The sequence below is a fragment of the Oncorhynchus mykiss genome, chromosome 12 (assembly GCF_013265735.2).
Source record: "Oncorhynchus mykiss isolate Arlee chromosome 12, USDA_OmykA_1.1, whole genome shotgun sequence".
NCBI classification, from domain to species: Eukaryota; Metazoa; Chordata; class Actinopteri; order Salmoniformes; family Salmonidae; genus Oncorhynchus; species Oncorhynchus mykiss.
Window position 1 is genome coordinate 66,291,081 of NC_048576.1, and position 21,516 is coordinate 66,312,596.

The 21,516-nt window shown below is 42.7% G+C and overlaps 1 protein-coding gene across 1 annotated transcript in view; it reads left to right on the forward strand.

Annotated features, from left to right (window-relative positions):
- The first annotated feature begins 11,707 nt into the window (after positions 1 to 11,707).
- The window catches only part of rarab (retinoic acid receptor, alpha b), a 183,071-nt gene continuing 173,262 nt past the window's right edge, over positions 11,708 to 21,516 (forward strand). The window contains exon 1 of the mRNA XM_036938108.1: positions 11,708 to 11,971. The gene's annotated coding sequence lies outside the window, so the exon portion shown is untranslated. The remainder of the gene's footprint in view (positions 11,972 to 21,516) is intronic.

Sequence of the window (21,516 nt, forward strand, 5' to 3'; positions counted from 1 at the left end):
GAGCACAAAAGAGCGGGAGGGAGAGCCGATGAGAGAGTGCGATAGGAGCAGAAAGCGAGTGAGCGCGAGAGAGAGAGAGCCCGAGAGAGAGAGAGAGGGTACTTGAGTTCATGCTCAAGGGGAAATCAATCAGCTCATTGTGTCCACCCCCTGTGCAGTCGACTCACTAGCAAACTGCTCCCTCTTTCCCTCTCTCCCTCTTTCCCTCCTTCCTCTCCTACCTCACTCCCTTTGGTGTCCCTTATGACTGTAATAAAACAGCATTGTGTGTGTTATTACACCCATAAAATAACAATATGTGTGTTATCATGCCACTAAATCATGCTAATAAAACCACCACAACAAAACAAGCTACAATGCCTATGGCAGTAAAGTTAGGTTAACTCTCAGGGATTCATAAGCTGTGTTTCTCCCACTTCCAGATCCCTGCCAATATCTGCTACAGAGGGAAATCTTCCAACCACAGGCTGTATTAGGTGATATTTCAGAGCAACCATGCGATGTGTATGCGCACTGCGCATGGGAAATGCGCTCTCTCAATGAAACACTAGGGGTTCACCACAAAGCTGTGAACACCTATGGTTTTTCCTCTGAATTCTTATATAAAAAATTCCTAACTTAAGCATATATTGGTCCCCTTTTAAAAATAATTTGCCACACAGAAACTAGAGGCCTGTGAGTAACTTGGTCAAAAGAAATGGCACCAATTGGCCTATAGGAGGCGGTGTTATAAGCAGACACTCAAGCCCTCACATCCGTCGCAGCGTTTGACCTAGAGACATTGTCTGTATAAGACACACACTTGTGGCCAGTCGTTCACATGTATTCAATATGGAGTTCTCATGTTAACACCACCTTTTCACATGTGAGGAGAATCACATGTTTTCACCTCACATGTGAAAATCTAACTCTCACATGTGGAATTGCATTTTCAAATCTTAAAAAACGTTGCACTTCCACGTGAAAAAACCTTGAAACGTTGTTATTTGGAGTTTCATGGTATCACATGTTGACATTTTGCATCGACATTTCTTTCACGAAACCCTATTTTCACGTGCTCAAATGTTTTCACGTGTGTGAGTGCTTTGAAATGTGTACATAACAATAAATACAATTCCCACCATAAAACAGGTAACCTCACAATGGACACGCTCAAAAGGATTCGCAAGGAGTCAAGAACAAAACAGTTATGAGAACAATTCTAAAACCACCGATCATATTCATACCATATTTGGTACGTAGACTTAACAAATTCATCTCTAATGAGTTTAACAAAGTACAGTCCCAGAATTCAAAGACGACTGCAACTTACCAATACACGAACGCTGAAATTATTTCACAAATATTAACATAAGCCATTTGTCAAGTTGACCCCAAAATTGGTTAATCATTTACGTTAAGTAGTGACTTTAAGAGTAATTACCTGCTGCATTTAAAGATAACCAACATACAGCACTGGACACAACTTCTCTTGCGTCATCCTTGTAGCATTGAGAGATAAACGGTAAGGGTTTTACTGATTGTACGTAATGGAAGATAGGTCCAACATGATAGAACTATCTTTGTTTTGCTTTGTTATCCAACTGATCTTGTATCCTTTCTGTCATCCTGTGAACCCCCGTTAATCGCAGCTATATATTTTATTACTATTATTATTATCATTTCCTCACTTTACAAACTATTTGCAGGTGCTTAATTCCTTGCCCACTACTGAAGAGACTGAGGGCTACAATTAGTCAGTACATTTAGTTTCAGTAATTTATCTCATACTGTTGCAGTATTTGCATCATTACCGTAATTGCAACATGTGGCAACCAATGGCAGCTAACGAGGAGGTGTGTGAACCTATGGTTAAGCCAAGTAAACAGAAATAGTCCACAAGGTCAGTGAGGCTGAATAGAGAATTACATGTTCTTGTTCAGGTTGTGGAAAGGTACAGTCTCTCTCTCTCTCTCTCTCTCTCTCTCTCTCTCTCTCTCTCTCTCTCTCTCTCTCTCTCTCTCTCTCTCTCTCTCTCTCTCTCTCTCTCTCTCTCTCTCTCTCTCTTTCTTTCTTTCTTTCTTTCTTTTCAGGTCTGGTTCACTCTGAGGTATGATGTCCAGTCGGGTGGAAAGAGACACAGTTCCTCCATGGCCCTCCCTCTCTCTGAAGTGCACATGGAACACCACACACACGCACCAACTCCAGACACACCTCACCTTTTCTCGTTCAGCTGACAAGAGAGAGTGAGGGAGACAAAGAAAGAACGATAAAAGGAAAAAAGAGAAAAAGACCCACATGCTTCCCTCCAAATCTCCCACAAACTTCCCCTCTTCCCCTCACTGAAGCAGCTTCTCTGAGTCTGCCGTCCCAAATAGCACCCTATTAAGTGCATAACTTTTTACCAGGGCATATAGGGCTCTGATCAAAAGTAGTATGGGCCCTGGTCAAAAGTAATGCACTAAATAGGGCATAGGGTGCCACTGAGTGTGGAGCTAAGGGGTTAAATGTGTCAGCGCTAGTTTCCACATCTGGGAGTGATTTGAAACATTCCACATGGCTTACCACATGCTTCAGATGGGCTCAACCCCACCAGGCGGCTTGCACTGTGCTGCGCTGTCCAGGACTGCTGGAAAAATTATTTATCTTCCCCAACGTGTGTTAAAGAAAATGAAATGGCATAATGGCCTCTGGCTTTTATGTGCGTGTGTGTGTGTTTGTGTGTGTGTGTGTGTGTGTGTGTGTGTGTGTGTGTGTGTGTGCATACGTGCGTGTGTGTGAGACAGAGAAGCAGTGAGAGGGGGGAAGATTTGCGACTCTGTTTTATTTTTTGGTGGTTTCCCACTTCAGAGGGGGGGTCTAAGCTATAACTGTCCGTCCGTCCCCCCCCCCCCCCCCCCCCCCCCCTCCCACTCCCCCCAAAAGCAGATATGATCTCGACCAGCCTGTTATTTCCTAAGGCCAAGTGAGGTGACCTTTCACAAACACACATGAATAGAGGCGCAGCAGCACACACTCACACTCCCACACACATTTCTCATATAAACTCCACACAATACAGACAGTTTATGCACATACACTGAGTGTACAAAACTGCTCTTTCCATGACATACACTGACCGGGTGAATCCAGGTGAAATCTATGATCCCTTATTGATGTCACTTGTTAAATCCACTTCAATCAGTGTAGATGAAGGGGAGGAGACGGGTTAAAGAAGGATTTTTAAGTCTTGAGACAAGTGAGACGTGGATTGTGAATGTGTGCCATTCAGAGGGTGAATGGGCAAGACAAAATATTGAACTGCCTTTGAACTGGGTATGGTAGTAGGTGCCAGGCGCACCGGTTTGAGTGTATAAAGAACTGCAACGCTGCTGGGTTTTTCATGCACAAACAGTTTCCCGTGTGTATCAAGAATGGTCCACCACCCAAAGGACATCCGGCCAACTTGACACAACTGTGGGAATAATTGGAGTCAACATGGGCTGGCATCCCTGTGGAGGCTGTTCTGAGGGCAAAAGGGTGTGCAACTCAATATTAGGAAGGTGTTCCTAAGAATGTGTACACACATTGTGTAGTCAAATATTGTAACAATACGCATAAAGTGCATGCATTTTAAAAACACACATTTTGCACACACACAAACATACCTGTCCACTTAAACACACACACACAAATAAATATACAATATCTGTGCATACATGTGTCACGTTCTGACCTTAGTTCCTTTGTTTTGTCTTTTGTTTTAGTATGGTCAGGGCGTGAGTTGGGTGGGTTGTCTATGTTAGTTTTTCTATGACTTGGGATTGTTGTGTTCGGCCTGGTATGGTTCTCAATCAGAGGCAGCTGTCAATCGTTGTTCCTGATTGAGAATCATACTTAGGTAGCCTGGTTTCACTTTTGAGTTGTGGGTGTTTGTTTTCCGTGTCAGTGTTTGGTCCACACGGTACTGTTTCGGATGAGTTATTTCACGTTGTTGTTTATTGTTTTTGTTTGAGGGTTAAAAATCAAGATGAACACTTACCACGCTGCGCTTTGGTCCTCTCCTTCATACGACGACCGTTACAACATGTGAATGCATTCTTCACAGAACACTGCTGGAAAAGCTCCTATGCTCATGCACAATGTAAATACAGTGCCCATAGAAAGTCTAGACCCCCCTCGAACTTGTACATATTTTGTTGCGTTACAAAGTGGGATTGAAATAGATTTAATTGTCCTTTTCTTTGTCATTAACCTACGCAAAATACTCCATAATGTCAAATCAAATCAAATCAAATCTGATTGTCACATACACATGGTTAGCAGATGTTCATGCGAGTGTAGCGAAATGCATATGCTTCTAGTTCCGACAATGCAGTAATAACCAACGAGTAATGTAACCTAACAATTCCACAACTATTACCTTATACACACAAGTGTAAAGGAATAAAGAATATGTACATAAAGATATGTGAATGAGTGATGGTACAGAGCAGCATAGGCAAGATGCAGTAGATGGTATCGAGTACAGTATATACATATGAGATGAGTATGTAAACAAAGTGGCATAGTTTAAAGTGGCTAGTGATACATGTATTACATAAAGATGGTAAGATGCAGTAGATGATATAGAGTACAGTATATACATATACATATGAGATGAGTAATGTAGGGTATGTAAACATTATATTAAGTGGCATTGTTTAAAGTGGCTATTGATACATTTTTTACATCAATTTCCATTATGAAATTGGCTGAAGTTGAGTCAGTATGTTGGCAGCAGCCACTCAATGTTAGGGGGCTGTTTAACAGTCTGATGGCCTTGAGATAGCTGTTTTTCAGTCTCTCGGTCCTTGCTTTGATGCACCTGTACTGATCTTGCCTTCTGGATGATAGCGGGGTGAACAGGCAGTGGCTCGGGTGGTTGTTGTCCTTGATGATCTTTATGGTCTTCCTGTGACATCGGGTGGTGTAGGTGTCCTGGAGGGCAGGTAGTTTGCCCCCGGTGATGCGTTGTGCAGACCTTACTACCCTCTGGAGAGCCTTGCGGTTGTGAGCGGAGCAGTTGCCGTACCAGGCGGTGATACAGCCCGACAGGATGCTCTCGATTGTGCATCTGTAGAAGTTTGTGAGTGCTTTTGAAGACAAGTCGAATTTCTTCAGCCTCCTGAGGTTGAAGAGGCGCTCCTGCGCCTTCTTCACAACGCTGGCTGTGTGGGTGGACCAATTCAGTTTGTCCGTGATGTGTACACCGAGGAACTTAAAACTTACTACCCTCTCCGCTACTGTCCCGTCGATGTGGATAGGGGGGTGCTCCCTCTGCTGTTTCCTGAAGTCCACAATCATCTCCTTTGTTTTGTTGACGCTGAGTGTGAGGTCAAAGTGAATCGACAATTTGACACTTTTTTACAAATTAATAACAATTGAATAACTAAAATACGGTAGTCGTTGCATAAGTATTTGTTTAGGCAAGGCTAAATTAGTTCAGAAGTATAATGTGGCTTAAAAAAATCACATAATAACTCCAACCACCAAAGCTATAGACTATTAGCTCTGCTTCCACACAACAAGCGATACTGGTGCCTCAAGTCTGGCACCAACAGGCTCTTGAACAGATTCTATCCCCAAGCAATACTACTGATCAATAGCTAACAAAATAGCTACACGGACGAGCTGAGTTAACCTTGTATCCTCACTCAAACATAATATGCACATACATTTATACTGACACTACACACGCACACCCACTCACATACAAGCTGCTGCTACTCTGTTTATCTTATATCTGATGCCTAGTTACCTTACCCTTATGCATACAGTGCATTCGGATATTCAGATCCCTTTTATTTTTCCACATATTGTTATATTACAGCCTTATTCTAAAATTGATAAAATATATACATATATATATATATATATTATTTTTTTTACCCCGTGATATCCAATTGGTAGTTACAGTCTTGTCCCATCTCTGCAACTCAATCTTCAAATAATATTTTTGCAGGAATCTCCTTGCGAATGATTTTGCCGAAGATTGTATCACCGCCGGGCTGGGAGAGGCGAAGGTCAAGAACCATGCGTCCTCCGAAACATGACCCTGCCAAGCCGCACTGCTTATTGACACACTGCTCGCTTAACCCGGAAGCAAGTAATCGAAACCGAAATCAGCGTGCATGCACCCGGCCCGCCTCAAGGAGTCACTAAGAGCGCGATGGGACAAGGACATCCCAGCCGTCCAAATCCTCCCCTAACCCGGACGACTCTGGGCCAACTGTGCACCGCCGCACCACTCGGGAGGCCCTTTGTTAAAGTCTAAAATTGATGTAATAAGGAAAAATCCTCATCAATCTTATTTATATTTACAATCAATAACTTATTTACATAAGTATTCAGACACTTTGCTATGAGACTCGAAATTTAGCTCAGGTGCATCCTGTTTCTATTGATCATCCTTGAGATGTTTCAACAACTTGATTATAGTCCATCTGTGGTAAATTAAATTGATTGGACATGATTTGGAAAGGCACTCACCCGTCTAAATAAGGTGACAGTGCATGTCAGAGCAAAAACCAAGCCATAAGGTCAAAGGAATTGTCTGTAGAGCTCAGAGACAGGAGTGTCAAGTCGCGGATCTTGGGAAGGGTACCAAAAAATGTCTGCAGCATTGAAAGTCCCCAAGAACCTCATTCTTAAATGGAAGAAGTTTGGAAGCACCAAGACACTACCTAGAGCTGGACGCCCAGCCAAACTGAGCAATCGGAGGAGAAGGGCCTTTGTCAGGCAGGGGACCAGGAACCGGATGGTCATTCTGACAGCGCTCCAGAGTTCCTCTGTGGCGATGGGAGAATCTTCCAGAAGACCAACCATCTCTGCAGCACTCCACCAATCAGGCCTATATGGTAGAGTGGCCAGACGGAAGCAACTCTTCAGTAAAAGGCCCACTTGGAGTTTTCCAAAAGGCACCTAAAGGACTCTCAGACCATAGGAAACAAGATTCTCTGGTTTGATGAAACCAAGATTAAACTCTTCGGCCTGAATGCCAAGCGTCAAGTCTGGAAGAAACCTGGCAACATCTCTATGGTGAAGCATGGTGGTGGCAGCATCATGCTATGGGGATGTTTTTCATCTGCAGGGACTGGGTGACTAGTCAGGATTGAGGGAAAGTTGAGAGTTCCTTGATGAAAACCTGCTCCAGAGCGCTCGGGACCTCAGACTCAGGCGAAGGTTCACCTTCCAACAGGACAACAAGCGTAAGCACACAGCAAAGACATAGTAGGAGTGGCTTTGGGACAAGTCTCTGAATGTCCTTGAGTGGCCCAGCCAGAGCCCGGACTTGAACCCGATCAAACATCTTTGGAGAGACATGAAAATAGGTGTGCAGCGACGCTCCCCATCCAACCTGACAGAGCTTGAGAGGATCTGCAGAGAAGAATGGCAGAAACTCCCCAAATACAGGTGTGCCAAGCTTGTAGCATCTTAGCTAAAAAAGACTCAAGGATGTAATCACTGCCAAAGGTGCTTCAACAAAGTACTGAGCAAAGTGTCTGAATACTTATTGTTTTATACATTCAAAGATGCAGTCGTCCTCCTGAACTGAGCTGCAGGGCTGGAAGGAAACGGCTTAGGGATGTCGCCATGAGGCCATTGGTGATTTTAAAACATCTCAATGGCTGTTATGGGAGAAAACTGAGGATGGATCAACAACATTGTAGTGACTCCACAAAAATGACCTAAATGACAGAGTGAAAAGAAGAATACAAAACACAGCAAAGGAATATACTCTTTGGCCTAAATACAAAGGCTTATGTGTGGGGAAAATCCAACACATCACTGAGTAATTGCCTCCTTATTTTCAAGTATCGTGGTGGCTGCATCATGGTATGGGCATACTTGATATCTGTCACGGCCATCGAAAGAAGTGGACCAAAGTGCAGCGTGGCGAGCGTACATGTTCCTTTTATTTAAAATGTCACCAAACAAACAAACAAACAAACAACCGTGATGCTTACAGGGCTATAGTGCCACTAACAAAAGTCAACTACCCACACTGAAAGGAGGGAAAAAGGGCTACCTAAGTATGATTCCCAATCAGAGACAATGACAGACAGCTGTCCCTGATTGAGAAACATACCCCGCCAAAACATAGAAATAAAGAAACATAAAAAACAGAACATAGAATGCCCACCTCACATCACACCCTGACCTAACCAAATAGAGAAATAAAACGGCTCTCTAAGGTCAGGGCATGACAATATCGGCAAAGACTGGGAAGTTTTTCATGATGAAAAGAAATGGGATGTAGCTAAGCACAGGCAAAATCCTAGAGGGAAACCTGCTTCAGTCTGCTTTACACCTGACACTGGGAGAGGAATTCACCTTTTAGCAGGACTAAAACACAAAGTCAAATCTACACTGGAGTTGGTTACCAAGAAGACAGTAAATGTTCAATTTTACAATTTTGACTTAAATCTGCTTGAAAATCTATGGCAATACGTGAACATTTCTGTCTAGCCATGATCCCCAATACCTTGACAGAGCTTGAAGAGTGTTGAAAAGAATAATGATTTCTTGTTTAGGCTTTTAGATTATTTGTGTATTTACGAGACATTCTACTGCTCCTGCTATAACACCTGGAAATCTGTGTATGAGACCAATATACTTAGATTAGATTTTGATTTGATTTACTTGATACACACACACACACACCAATAAACACACACACACAAATAAGCACAAATACACATGCACTTGCTTACGGCCACATCTGTGCTCAAGCTTGTGCTCCTGCAGTCCCAGACACACTAAGCAGAGGAAGGCTTTATACCAGGCAAAGACACCCATCTGCTAGTTCCGTCTCCATGGCCCATAAACCTTCTGGCTTTCTGCCCTGGGATGCTCAGTTTCCTGTCCCAGGAGACACAAACACACACTCTGGATCCACTAGAACTGGGTTCAAATACTATTTGAAAATCATGCTTGTTTGAGCTTGCCTGGTGTGATGCAACCAACAGAAAAGTCCCCAAAGTGCAAACGCCGCCCACCTGACACTCCAGGCTCAAAGCATTTGACATTTAAAATAGTATTTGTACCCAGGTCTGAAGACACTCTCCCTGGAAACATCGCCGGCCAGCCAGGCCATAGTGCTGTGTGGATAAAAGGTCCTGGCAGTCTCCAAGCAGCTGTCTCTCCCCTCATACATCTTGGCAAAGGGGGAGGAGAGAAGAGAGAGATGAGAGAGGACACCCAGCCAGGGATGCCTGGCTTAGGAGGGGCATATTTATGGCATATGGCCCACCCTGTCTGGCAGTAACAAGTGTGGACTGGACGGACCCGTTGCGCTCACGTCCATCCCAGGAATAGCCCTGGAGGGTAGCCCACTACAGTCTGCCATAAAAAGAGGAGAGGGAGACCAGGCGAGGCCAGGAGAGGAGAAGGCAGGACACTAGCCAGGATGAGCGTCAGAGGAATCATCTTGGAAAGCCTCTTCGAAAGATTACATTTTGGGGGAAAGAAAGAAGGAGAGAGAGACTTCTAGCAGGAATACTGTAGAGTGGCCCCTATAAATGGGTGGGGTCAGAGATTTGGGGGCTCCCTAGTGGCACAGCGTTCTAAGGCACTGCATTTCTGTGCTTGAGGCATCACTACAGACACCATGGTTCAATTCCATGCTGTATCATAACTGGCCGTGATTGGGAGTCCCATAGGGTGGCACACAGATGGCCTAGCGTCGTCCGGGTTTGGCCGGTGTAGGCCAGCGTCGTCCGGGTTTGGCCGGTGTAGGCCAGCGTCGTCCGGGTTTGCCCGGTGTAGGCCAGCGTCGACCGGGTTTGGCCGGTGTAGGCCAGTGTCGTCCGGGTTTGGCCGGTGTAGGCCGTCATTGTAAATAAGAATTTGTTCTTAACAGACTTGCGTAGTTTAATAAAGGTGAAATAAGGTCATTTAAAAACACCTGGGAGCATGTGCTGTTTAAGCCCAGCCCTAGCAGGATCAGGATCGGATCCCTTCACTAGAGTCTTGTCAGTCAAAGCATTTACATGTTACCGACCCAGGCCGCCCCCCCTCCTGGTTGACAGCCAGGCCCCATAAAATATGCCTGTTTTCCATCCTTGTTGAGAAGAAGAGATTTTACAGACATGTTCGATCTGGAGGAATGGGGATGGGGTGGGGTGTTCCTCAGTGATACAGACTAGTAGGCCAATATGCTTGGGTCTGCTAGTGAGGGCATGCCAAAATCTGGCTTTGACAAATCGAAGCCGATTACCTAACCTCAAAGTAACCAAATCATTAGCTATCATTGCATTAGCGAGCTAGCTTGTTTACAGGGGGGGGGGGGGGGGGGGGGCGGAAATAAAATCATGCGACTCGTGCTGGTTCATCACAAAACCTGGTACTCAAATCAAATCAAATTTATTTATATAGCCCTTCGTACATCAGCTGATATCTCAAAGTGCTGTACAGAAACCCAGCCTAAAAGAGGAACCAGGCTATGTGGGGTGGCCAGTCCTCTTCTGGCTGTGCCGGGTGGAGATTATAACAGAACATGGCCAAGATGTTCAAATGTTCATAAATGACCAGCATGGTTGAATAATAATAAGGCAGAACAGTTTAAACTGGAGCAGCAGCACGGTCAGGTGGACTGGGGACAGCAAGGAGTCATCATGTCAGGTATTCCTGGGGCATGGTCCTAGGGCTCAGGTCCTCCGAGAGAGAGAAAGAAAGAGAGAATTAGAGAGAGCATATGTGGGATGGCCAGTCCTCTTCTGGCTGTGCCGGGTGGAGATTATAACAGAACATGGCCAAGATGTTCAAATGTTCATAAATGACCAGCATGGTCGAATAATAATAAGGCAGAACAGTTTAAACTGGAGCAGTAGCATGGCCAGGTGGACTGGGGACAGCAAGGAGTCATCATGTCAGGTAGTCCTGGGGCATGGTCCTAGGGCTCAGGTCCTCCGAGAGAGAGAAAGAAAGAGAGAAGGAGAGAATTAGAAAACGCACACTTAGATTCACACAGGACACCGAATAGGACAGGAGAAGTACTCCAGATATAACAAACTGACCCTAGCCCCCCGACACATAAACTACTGCAGCATAAATACTGGAGGCTGAGACAGGACTGTGGTTGTGCATGATCTTGGACCTGCTACTCACGCAGATCCAGGATTGGTTTCAGCCATGGTTTGTTTGCGTTTCACACATGCTTTATAGCGCAGATTAGGGTTCCAAATGCTCCAGGATCATACAGTGAGTGATATGTGAAAGAGCCCTTAGAGTGTACACTTAAGAATTTGGTTCATGGTCAGTTGACATAGACAGGATTCATTCTCGATGCCCACATTAGAAATAAAGAATTAAACCAATCCAAGATAGATACTGACATTGATGCCACATTTATATTCAAAACACGTAATGCATTCATTTGATTATGAAAGGAACATAATACATATTTGATACATGTTCACTTCATTGTGTTGCTCATATAGCGCTTCCAAAGTCGTAGTTAGAAGAGTAATAGCAGGCTTCTTAGTAGGCTGGAGTTTTGATGTACAGTACAGCTGATTCATATAACCAACTCATCATCAAGCTTAGATTGTTTTGAATAGCTGTGTAGTGCTAGGGAAAAAGCCCAAAATGTGCACAGGGAGGCGGGCAGGACTGATTTTGCGAAACCCTGCAGTAGATTACATAATTGACATGGTAGATATGAAAAGAGGGAGTGTACTTCTGTAGGCTGGCCAGTGTTGCGTTTCCGAAAATGCACGTGACCACAATGGCTGCTGCTCTCTAAAGCCTTGCATCAACTTGCGCGGCACCGTGAAAACCCGTTTCTTTTGCCGAAAACTCGCAGAGCTCTTGTCACACTCGCACTGTCTGACAAAGCAGACCTTACTGTAACGTTCCACTCCTCGTCATACGACGGAGAAACGACTTCGGAAAAGAAGCTCAGGACAAAACATCCTCGGGCTCGGTTCGGACTTCCACCAACCAACACGTCGGTAGGAGGAGTCAACAGGTATTGACTGGCTTTTTATTTCGGCTACTGACAATGAGATTGTATCTGACGTGTGACAGGTAGACTAGATTCGGGAGAAGCCTCTCCATGAATCGAACAGATGATACCCACTTAAATCTGTCTAGTAGGCTATTAGTTGGAGGAGAGAGCTGAATGTGGTGTTTCAATCTTTGTGCTTTCCTTTTCTGTTGTGCAGAAATATCAAACCGAAGCTTTAGCAAGCCACATCCCGCCATTATGGGAACTGTCAAAATGTCATTTGTTGCGAGCCTTGACAGTAATATAGGTTGCCGCTACAATGTAACGAGCGTTGTCCATAGATGGAATCATTGCATAGTGCGCGTGTCCGGCCAACACCTGTCTATAGATTTTTTTTGTGTAATTTCCTTTCCAAATGTATCGATTTAAAGCTTTAAAAACATTTTTGAATGTTTAGATGTCACATTGAATGCTGGGCTGCCACTCAAAACAGTTCTAAAAAAAATGTCACTGTCAACGCTTGGCTTGTGGTGACATCGCACGTTTGTCCGCGTTTTTTTTTTAAAAACAGTTAAAAAACAAAACAATGACCGCCTGGGCGTCCATTCACAAAGTTCTCAGATGTGTGAGGTTGATCAGATTTGTAATATTTCCGTGTTGGCCATGATGTGACACTGGTCCAACCTACTAGACATCCTCCACAGCAAACCCGCAATCCTAATTTGCGTACTCCCACACCTCCAACAATTATAATGGTCTGTGGGTTTTGCTGCTTTCATAAAGTGGGAGGTGGGAATTTACTATATTGTGAAGTGGTAAATACCAGTTGGATGCATTCATGTGCTTTGAATTTATTGATAAGAGCAGATTGGCTAATGGCCAACAAGCTGCATAAACTATAAACTAAAAGTACAGCTATTATGCTTGCAAAGGAATTATAGTGTTCAAATACCATATTAATAGATAGCTTTTTCTGAATAATATTTTGTTGCATTTAACTGCAGAGAATGCTGTTATCAAGGTAATTGCCTTAGTAGGTGACGTCAGAGCATGTGAGAGCTCTGGATGATAGAGGAGTTTCCCACTAGTAATTACAAGTTGGAGGCTTTTCAAATGGATTTTTCCCAGTCGTATGTGGTAAATTTCCACTTCCCACTTGGTTACGAATGCGGCATAAAGGGTTCATCATAGTGCTAAACTTGTATGCATATGCACAGCAGTGTTCTAGAATATTGGACTGTTTGCTTTTAATACTCTTTGAATTCTCAGCGCTCAAGCAATTTCTCCAACGGTCAGCACATTGCAATGAATAGAGGAGGTGGAATGGTGGTCTCGGAGACGAGTAGCTATGTCACAATAGGGCGCTGGACTATCGCGTCTCAGCTTCTGTGCACTATGATTTAAGCGTTAGGCTGCCTGATACAGCCTACTTGTGTCGGGTAGGTTTTTATCTGCCTGTCAATATGTATGTCATGATGGGTTGACTAGGCTGTAGGACTTGGCAGTAGTGCATCCCCCTTTGAGAAAAAATGTGCAGCACCCCCCCAACCCCAAACATCTTCCTGCGACTGGGGGACTTGGGACATTTGACCTTTTTATATTATAGAATTTAGCCTAATTATTCTAGAACCCCACTGTGAGTCAATTAATTCTGGGAAGTTACACAACATTACGTTCGTATGTCAACTACTGAGTGTGTTTTAAGAGCTCACTTTTTTTTGTGTTCATTCGACACTGTAAAAAGACACGGTTCCTGGAAGTACTTTTAGGGGTTCCTCTGATTGCAACACCGGTGCCTCAAGAATTAGAACAGCTGCATGATGTAAATTAAAAACTGTAAATTATTGGGACCGAGGTCATAGGAGTAGACTTAGTCAATTAAGTAACTAGAGATTGTCTCGCTATGCTGCTGGAAATGTGACGGAATAAACAACGCGAGAAGAAAATATCCAAGCCAGCACATTATGGTCTGGATAGGTGCAATCTGGTGTAAAAACAAAAAGGTTATTAGTGTGTGAATTAATGTGAGTAGGACAATTGAAGAATTCTTACATATTCCTTCCCCGTGTGGTCTCTCAACGAGGAGTACTTCAGAAAGAGCACTGTGCACACATCCCATGTATACTTTTAGACTAACAATTCTGTTTGGAATACAAATGGCATTGATTGATGGCGTTGATTATTAAGGATAAGTTGAGTATGTGTTATCAGCTGCAGTGATTATGACAAGACAGTGTGGAGGAACAGAACACACAATCACACTGTAAATACATTGATTCACCAGTCAGTGAGTATTGGAATAGACAAAGGAAAATCACAGAACACTATAATCACAATGCAAATACATCATGAGACTTTGCAGAGGCTAAAACGTTGGTAGATCCTTAGTGAGCTTTAAACATGGTCTTGCGTTGGTCTGAAATGCACAAGACCGAACGGGCCGCCCCAATACTCCAACCTGAAAGACATACATTCGAAACAAACTCAACATAGACAACATGAGTGTTCAATAACAAATGCATCTATCTACCTGATCTGTTTAATTTATTCTTCTTTTTGTCAAGTTGAACTTAACCTACATTTGTGTGTGTGTGTATGTGTGTGTATGTGTGTGTGTGTGTGTGTGTGTGTGTGTGTGTGTGTGTGTGTGTGTGTGTGTGTGTGTGTGTGTGTGTGTGTGTGTGTGTGTCTTACCTGTTTGTGGAGGTTGACATATTTCTCTATCACTGCTCCCGAACTCTCCACCACTTAACAGGACAGGGGCTGAGACAGGCACTAAAGGGAGGAGGATGGAAAGAGAGAAAGTGTATCATGGGTTTAAATCTTTTTGTCAAGTTTACAACTCAGTATCCTGGGTTATACGTTTAACAACCTAGATTGGGTCATCTGTGTCTGTGTGGGTCTTATCTATTTGCTGAGGTTGAGTTTCTCCATCAAAGCAGGACACCCTGACACACCAGCCAGAAAGACATACAGTACCAGTCAAAAATGTGGACATCCATTCTTTATTTTGTACTATTTTCTACATTGTAGAATAATAGTGAAGACATCAAAACTATGAAATAACACACATGGAATCATGTAGTAACCAAAAAATGGTTAAACAAATCTAAACATATTTTATATTTGAGATTCTTCAAAGTAGCCACTCTTTGCCTTGATGACAGCTTTGCACGCTCTTGGAATTCTCTCAACCAGCTTCATGAGGTAGTCACCTGGAATGCATTTCAATCAACATGACAAGAGTGTGCAAAGCTGCCATCAAGGCAACGGGTGGCTACTTAAATAAAATAGGTTTTGATTTGTTTAACACTTTTGTTTGGTTACTACATGATTCCATATGTATTATTTCATAGTTTTGATGTCTGTAGATTTGACACATTCAACATAAGTAGTTGATATCAAATGTAATGTTTTATTTTTTTTGTCAAGTTTAACAACCTAGATTGGGCCGTGTGTGTGTGTGTGTGTGTGTGTGTGTGTGTGACCTGTTTTGTGGAGGCTGAGTTTTCTCACAGCACCCAAACTCTACTAACTTAACAGGCAGGTTAAGACAGACTGGAGGAGGATGGATGGGGATAGTGCATCATAGGTTTAAATTAGGACTAACATTTCTCAATATTGACTCTATAACTAGCTAAAGTTAGCTAAAACGTAACTCCCAAAAAGTATAGCTACAGCAATTACCAGCTAACATTAGGCTACAGCCTATGGCTTTCCTAGCTGATGAAAAACGAAGAGTACATTTAAAAAATAATAATAATAATTTCACCTTTATTTAACCAGGTAGGCCAGTTGAGAACAAGTTCTCATTTACAACTCTGACCTGGCCAAGATAAAGCAAAGCAGTGCGACAAAAACAACAACAAGCAAATGTAGTAAGATTAGGGAGGTAAGGCAATAAATTGGCAATAGAGGCAAAATAATTACAATTTAGCATGAACACTGGAGTGATAATGTGCAGACTGTGATGTGCAAGTAGAGATACTGGGGTGCAAAAGAGGAGCAACAAAAAAAATAACAATATGGGGATGAGGTAGTTGGGTGTGCTATTTACAGATGGGCTGTGTACACGTACAGTGATCTGTAAGCTGCTCTGACAGCTGATGCTTAAACGTTAGAGAGGGAGAGATAAGCAGAGTTCCTTACATGATGTATTGTTTTTGTTGATAGCTATACACTAGCTAAGATATAAAAAAATGCCAAGGGTCACTCACCTTTCACATCGGTCCGTTGCAAGTCATCTCATATCTGTCGCATCTCCAACCTTCCGCTCGCTTCCCGCTTCCAGTGCGTCTTTTGACCAATGTTCTCAATTTGAATTATACACACGAGCGCCCTTTATTCACAAGCACACTGCTGGTTTTTAACCTTAAATGATCTTGAAGGATCCTCCAGGAACCTTTTATTTTTTAGAGTGAAGGGGGAGATGATTTGGGTCAGAAGAATGAGGCATTTCTACAAAACAATCTCCTGCCGGTTCCATTTTATCTTTCTCCCTGAGACCTGCATGACATTTGGATTTCAGTGCTCATGGATTTAGAATAGGTTTTGTGACATTAGCTCAGGCCTCCACTGCCATCTCAAAGTCTTGCAGGCAGAGATCACAAGACCAATTGAATCAAGGCATGGCCCCGTGATGTCATCCCTGCCATTTAGGAACACTCCTGTGAGAGTGTTCCAGAGATGATGTGGCATCTGCAGCCCAGGGCGGTGTGTGCGTGCGTGCGCGTTTCAGACGGAAATATAGGCTACAAGTGCCCATGTGCACACAGTGGTGTTCCCGTGTGTATGTTGACCAGTCTATACATATTTATGTCCTGTTTTGCCCAGTTGCTTTAAGGCCTATGTGTGTACAGACACTTTGATCAGTTATTATGATGGGTTTTGCTTCCTTGATTTCCATATAGTAGATCTCTGAATGATAAATGAGGCCAAGCTTTTGTTTTGTTTGTTACAGAGAGCCCAAATGCATCGCTGTGCTGAATATTATAAGCTCAGTTGTCCAAATCCAAGCTACCTAGCTTCTTAAAAATTGAGCGTGAATCATGTGAGGCTCATTTAAAAGGCGTCTCAAAACACGTTGGCTAGACTGAGAAAGACCACTAAACTAATTCAAATTGTGAATTGTATCGTAAATGAATCATACAAATTAAGTAGTACACCTTGCATCACATAGTGTAGGTAAGATACTATCTACCTTACAACCTTTAGTTTTAAAGCCGCGTGCAATGAGTAAAGAAAGAAACCCCTGGATTAGCAAACGAGAGAGAACCAAGTTTCGTGTTGGTCCAACTCTGTGAGCATCCCCAGGTCCCTCCGTCAACGTGATCTTATTCATGATGATCTGAAGACGGAAACTGATCCTAGATCAGCACTCCTACTCTGTGACCCTTTGTGAATGCCCGGCCTGATTGAGAGATAATCATGAGGCAAGCTGGTACGTGCACCGTTGTAAATGTGTTCCCGCCCTGGCAGCAGTGAGCGCCAGCTAGAAGCTCCTCTCCCACTGTATGTGTGATGCTGACTGACGAGATGAGACCCAGGTGATGACAGGGCCCCGTCTGCGCTGTGAGTACATGCGGGAATGCACATGTACACACAAGAAGACGCTGTTGCACACACACCAACAATGGCTTACTGTAGGCTACCGATACATGCGCACACACATGCAGAGAAAGGTTGCGTTGATTCAAGCTGTGCACCATTTTTTTTCCCACTCGCTAACTTGCTCAATAAACCAAACAAAGTAATCACTCAGCTAATTAATCAAAACGTTATACCTAGTAGACGACAATATAAAATGTCATCTTGAATTAGGCCTACACATCCCTTGCGTAAGAAAATATCTCCTATGCCATAATTTAACGGTGATCGTGCAACATGTCAAAAAGGATGAGAAGCTCCCTTCGTAAGATCGCAGCTCAGTCGTATTGAAGCACGACTGTATTTGATGCACTGCGAGCTGCCGCACTGACAGCAATTAGGATCCATAGCACGGCTCTGCCTGCCGCCCCTGAGAAGGTTTTACCCAGGAAGCTGTAGGCGATGTGCTATGCATGACGTCAATGCTGATTGGATGCTTTTTTTTCGAAGGCAAACAGCTCAAGACCATCTACACATGTCAGGAAGTTGGGCTACTCTTTTGCTCAAGGACCTGTTTTGGCATTTGATACCAGAGATGGTAGGAACCTACAGTACCAGTTAAAGGTTTGGACACATCTATTCATTCCAGGGTTTGAATTTATTTGTTGTACTATTTTCTACATTGTATAATAATAGTGAAGATATTAAAACTATGATATAACATATGGAATCATGTAGTAACCGGAAAAAGTGTTGAAAAAAATCTAAATATAGTTTATATTTGAGATTCTTCAAAGTAGCCTCCCTTTGCCTTGATGACAGCTTTGTACACTTTTGGCATTCTCTCAACCAGTTTCATGAGGTAGTCACCTGGAATGCATTTCAATTAACAGGTCTGCCTTGTTAAAAGTTCATTTGTGGAATTTCTTTCCTTAATGTGTTTGAGCCAATCACTTGTGTTGTGACAAGGCAGGGGTGGTATACAGAAGATAGCCCTATTTGGTAAAATACCATAAGTCCATATTATGGCAAGAACAGCTCAAATAAGCAAAGAGAAACGACAGTCCATCATTACTTTAAGATATGAAGGCCAGTCAATCTGGAACATTTCAATAAATTTTTAAAGTTTCTTCAAGTGCAGTCGCAAAAACCATCAAGCACAATGATGAAACTGTCTCATGAGGACCGCCAAAGGAAAGGAAGACCCAGAGTTAACTCTGCTGCAGAGGATAAGTTCATTAGAGTTACCAGCCTCAGAAATTGCAACCAAAAGAAATGCTTCACAGAGTTCAAGTAACAGACCCATCTCAACATCACCTGTTCAGAGGAGACTGCGTGAATCAGGCCATCATGGTCGAATCATTGCAAAGAAACCCCCACTAAAGGACACTTTTTTTTTATAAGAAGAAGAGACTTGCTTGGGCCAAGAAACACGAGCAATGATCATTAGACCTGTGGAAATCTGTCCTTTCAGATTTTTGTTTCCAACTACCGTGTCTTTGTCAGACAGAAGGTAGGTGAACGGATGATCTCCCATGTGTAGTTCCCATTGTGAAGCATGGTGATGTGATGGTGTGGGGGTGCTTTGCTGGTGACACTGTCAGTGATTTATTTAGAATTCAAGGCACACTAAACCAGCATGGCCACCACAGCTTTTTGCAGCGATACGCCATCCCATCTGGTTTGGGCTTAGTGGGACTATCATTTGTTTTTTCAACAAGACAATGAGCCAACACACCTCCATGCCGTGTAAGGGCTATTTGACCAAGAAGGAGAGTGATGGAGTGCTGCATCAGATGACCTGTCCTCCACAATCACCCGACCTCAACCCAATTGAGATGGTTTGGGATGAGTTGGACCGCAGAGTAAAGTAAAAGCAGACAACAAGTGTTCGGCGTATGTGGGAATTCCTTCAAGACCGTTGTAAAATAATTCCAGGTGAAGCTGGTTCAGAGAATGCCACGAGTGTGCAAAGTTGTCATCAAGGCTACTTTGAAGAATCTAAAATATATTTTGATTTGTTTAACACTTTTTTGGTTACTACATGATTCCATATGTGTTATTTAATAGTTGTGATGTCTTCACTATTATTGTACAATGTAGAAAATAGTACAAAATAAAGAAAAACCCTTGAATGAGTAAGTGTGTCCAAACTTTTGACTGGTGCCATTTAACCTAATAGAAACTAAAGTGTCATAAGTATTTCATTTTTAAAAACTTTTTTGTACAAGTAATTTAACAGGGTAATTTCTAATTGACTACCTGGTGAATATCAGGCTGTTACCCCATTGTTTTGACATTTCATCTAGATTCTAGCCTTTTAGATGTTTTGCCATGGCTCGAGGTAGACTTGACACTTGGCCATTTCCATTCGTGACTGCTCTATTGTGGAGCTAGCCTTGTGTTCCACAATTATGTAAACTGGAGAGAAAGGGGCTCTTTTGAGTCTAGTCGGTTGGCCCAAGCAAGGCATTGGGGTTCAGTTTGTGTGGGAGCACTACCACGTTTCAATCCTGTTTTCATGCGACTAAAGTCATACCATTAAAAAAAAAAAAAAATCACGACAGCTGTGATGGAAACAGGTAGTTTTGGTAAAATGTTCAAGATGCCCAAAGAAAATGTCTTTGTTTGACATGATGGGAACTTTTTGTGCCGGTAAAATTAATTATGCGAGAAGAGGTGGTGGAAATGCATTTATGCGCAAACGTTGATATAACATATAACATAACATACCGAAGTAAACATGGAGTCACGCGATGATATGGTGTGTGGTCCTCCCACTATGACTAAGTAAACCATGCAGTTTATTAGGCTACATATTAAATAAATGATGAACTTCACAGGCTGGTGAAAGTGCCCAGTGATCTTGATGTTCCTTTCCAATAAATATTGAGGGTCTTATTTTGGTGACATGGTGATTGATACTTGACTGCCGTTTTTGATAAATACAAATATTATCGCTCTTATTTATAATCTCATCAAGTAGGCTACAGTATAGACTAGTCTATCTGCGCGCTGTTGGCTAGAGCGCACGTGCCAAAACCTGAGTAGGCACATTTGCTATTTAGCTATTTAACGCAACAGTTTTTGACAAAACTATCGGTAGAGTTGAAAATGTGATGGGAAAACATTGAGTTTTAGATTTTTATTCGGTATATGAAAACTGAAACGAAAAACGACATTTTGTGTGCACTACGTCATCACGCACTGATTTTTATTCGCAACAAGGTAGTTTGATGGAAACCCACCACTGGTGGGAAAATACACCTTTTCTTTATGCAACTTTTTTGTATAATCGCTGGAAGATCTGTCGCCAACTGGATGGAAACTTAGTTTGTGATCTGTCATCTGATCTATGTGGTCCACTTTTTGTGAGGTTAACAAATCCACTGCCTTCATCCAATCGCTTTTTGTCTCCCGTTGTCTGAGTATCTGCCTTTCCATTTGTTGGAATGCATCCTTTGCTTAGCTGTCTGACTGACTGCTTATGTTTATCCATCTAGACATTATTCATTATTCTTGCCTACATTTCTACCAGCTCTTTGTCTCTCTACTACTTTTTTAAAATGTTCTCATCTGAACCTTTTGCTGATATTCTGTGCGTGTATTTTGTTTCTCTGTCTGTCTGTTAGTTTGTCTGTCCACCTCTCACCCTTTTTTTGTCTAATTAACTTCTGTGAGCATCTTTGTCAGTCAGCATCTTTTTCAGTCAGTATCTTTGTCAGTCAGCATCTTTTTCAGTCAGTATCTTTGTCAGTCAGCATCTTTGTCTTTGAGCTTCTTTTGTCAGTCCATTGTGTCCATGTTTTGGGATAAGATGTAGGTGGACAACGGTTTCCCAGCCAAACAACTCACGAGCCAATATCAACTTCATCATCAATTGTCTTGGCAGTTGCCATCTTACTTGATTTTCTTCTAGTCTAGATAGAAAAACAGAGGCATGAAAACGAATGTAAATTGTGATGGCTTGCTGCAAATGA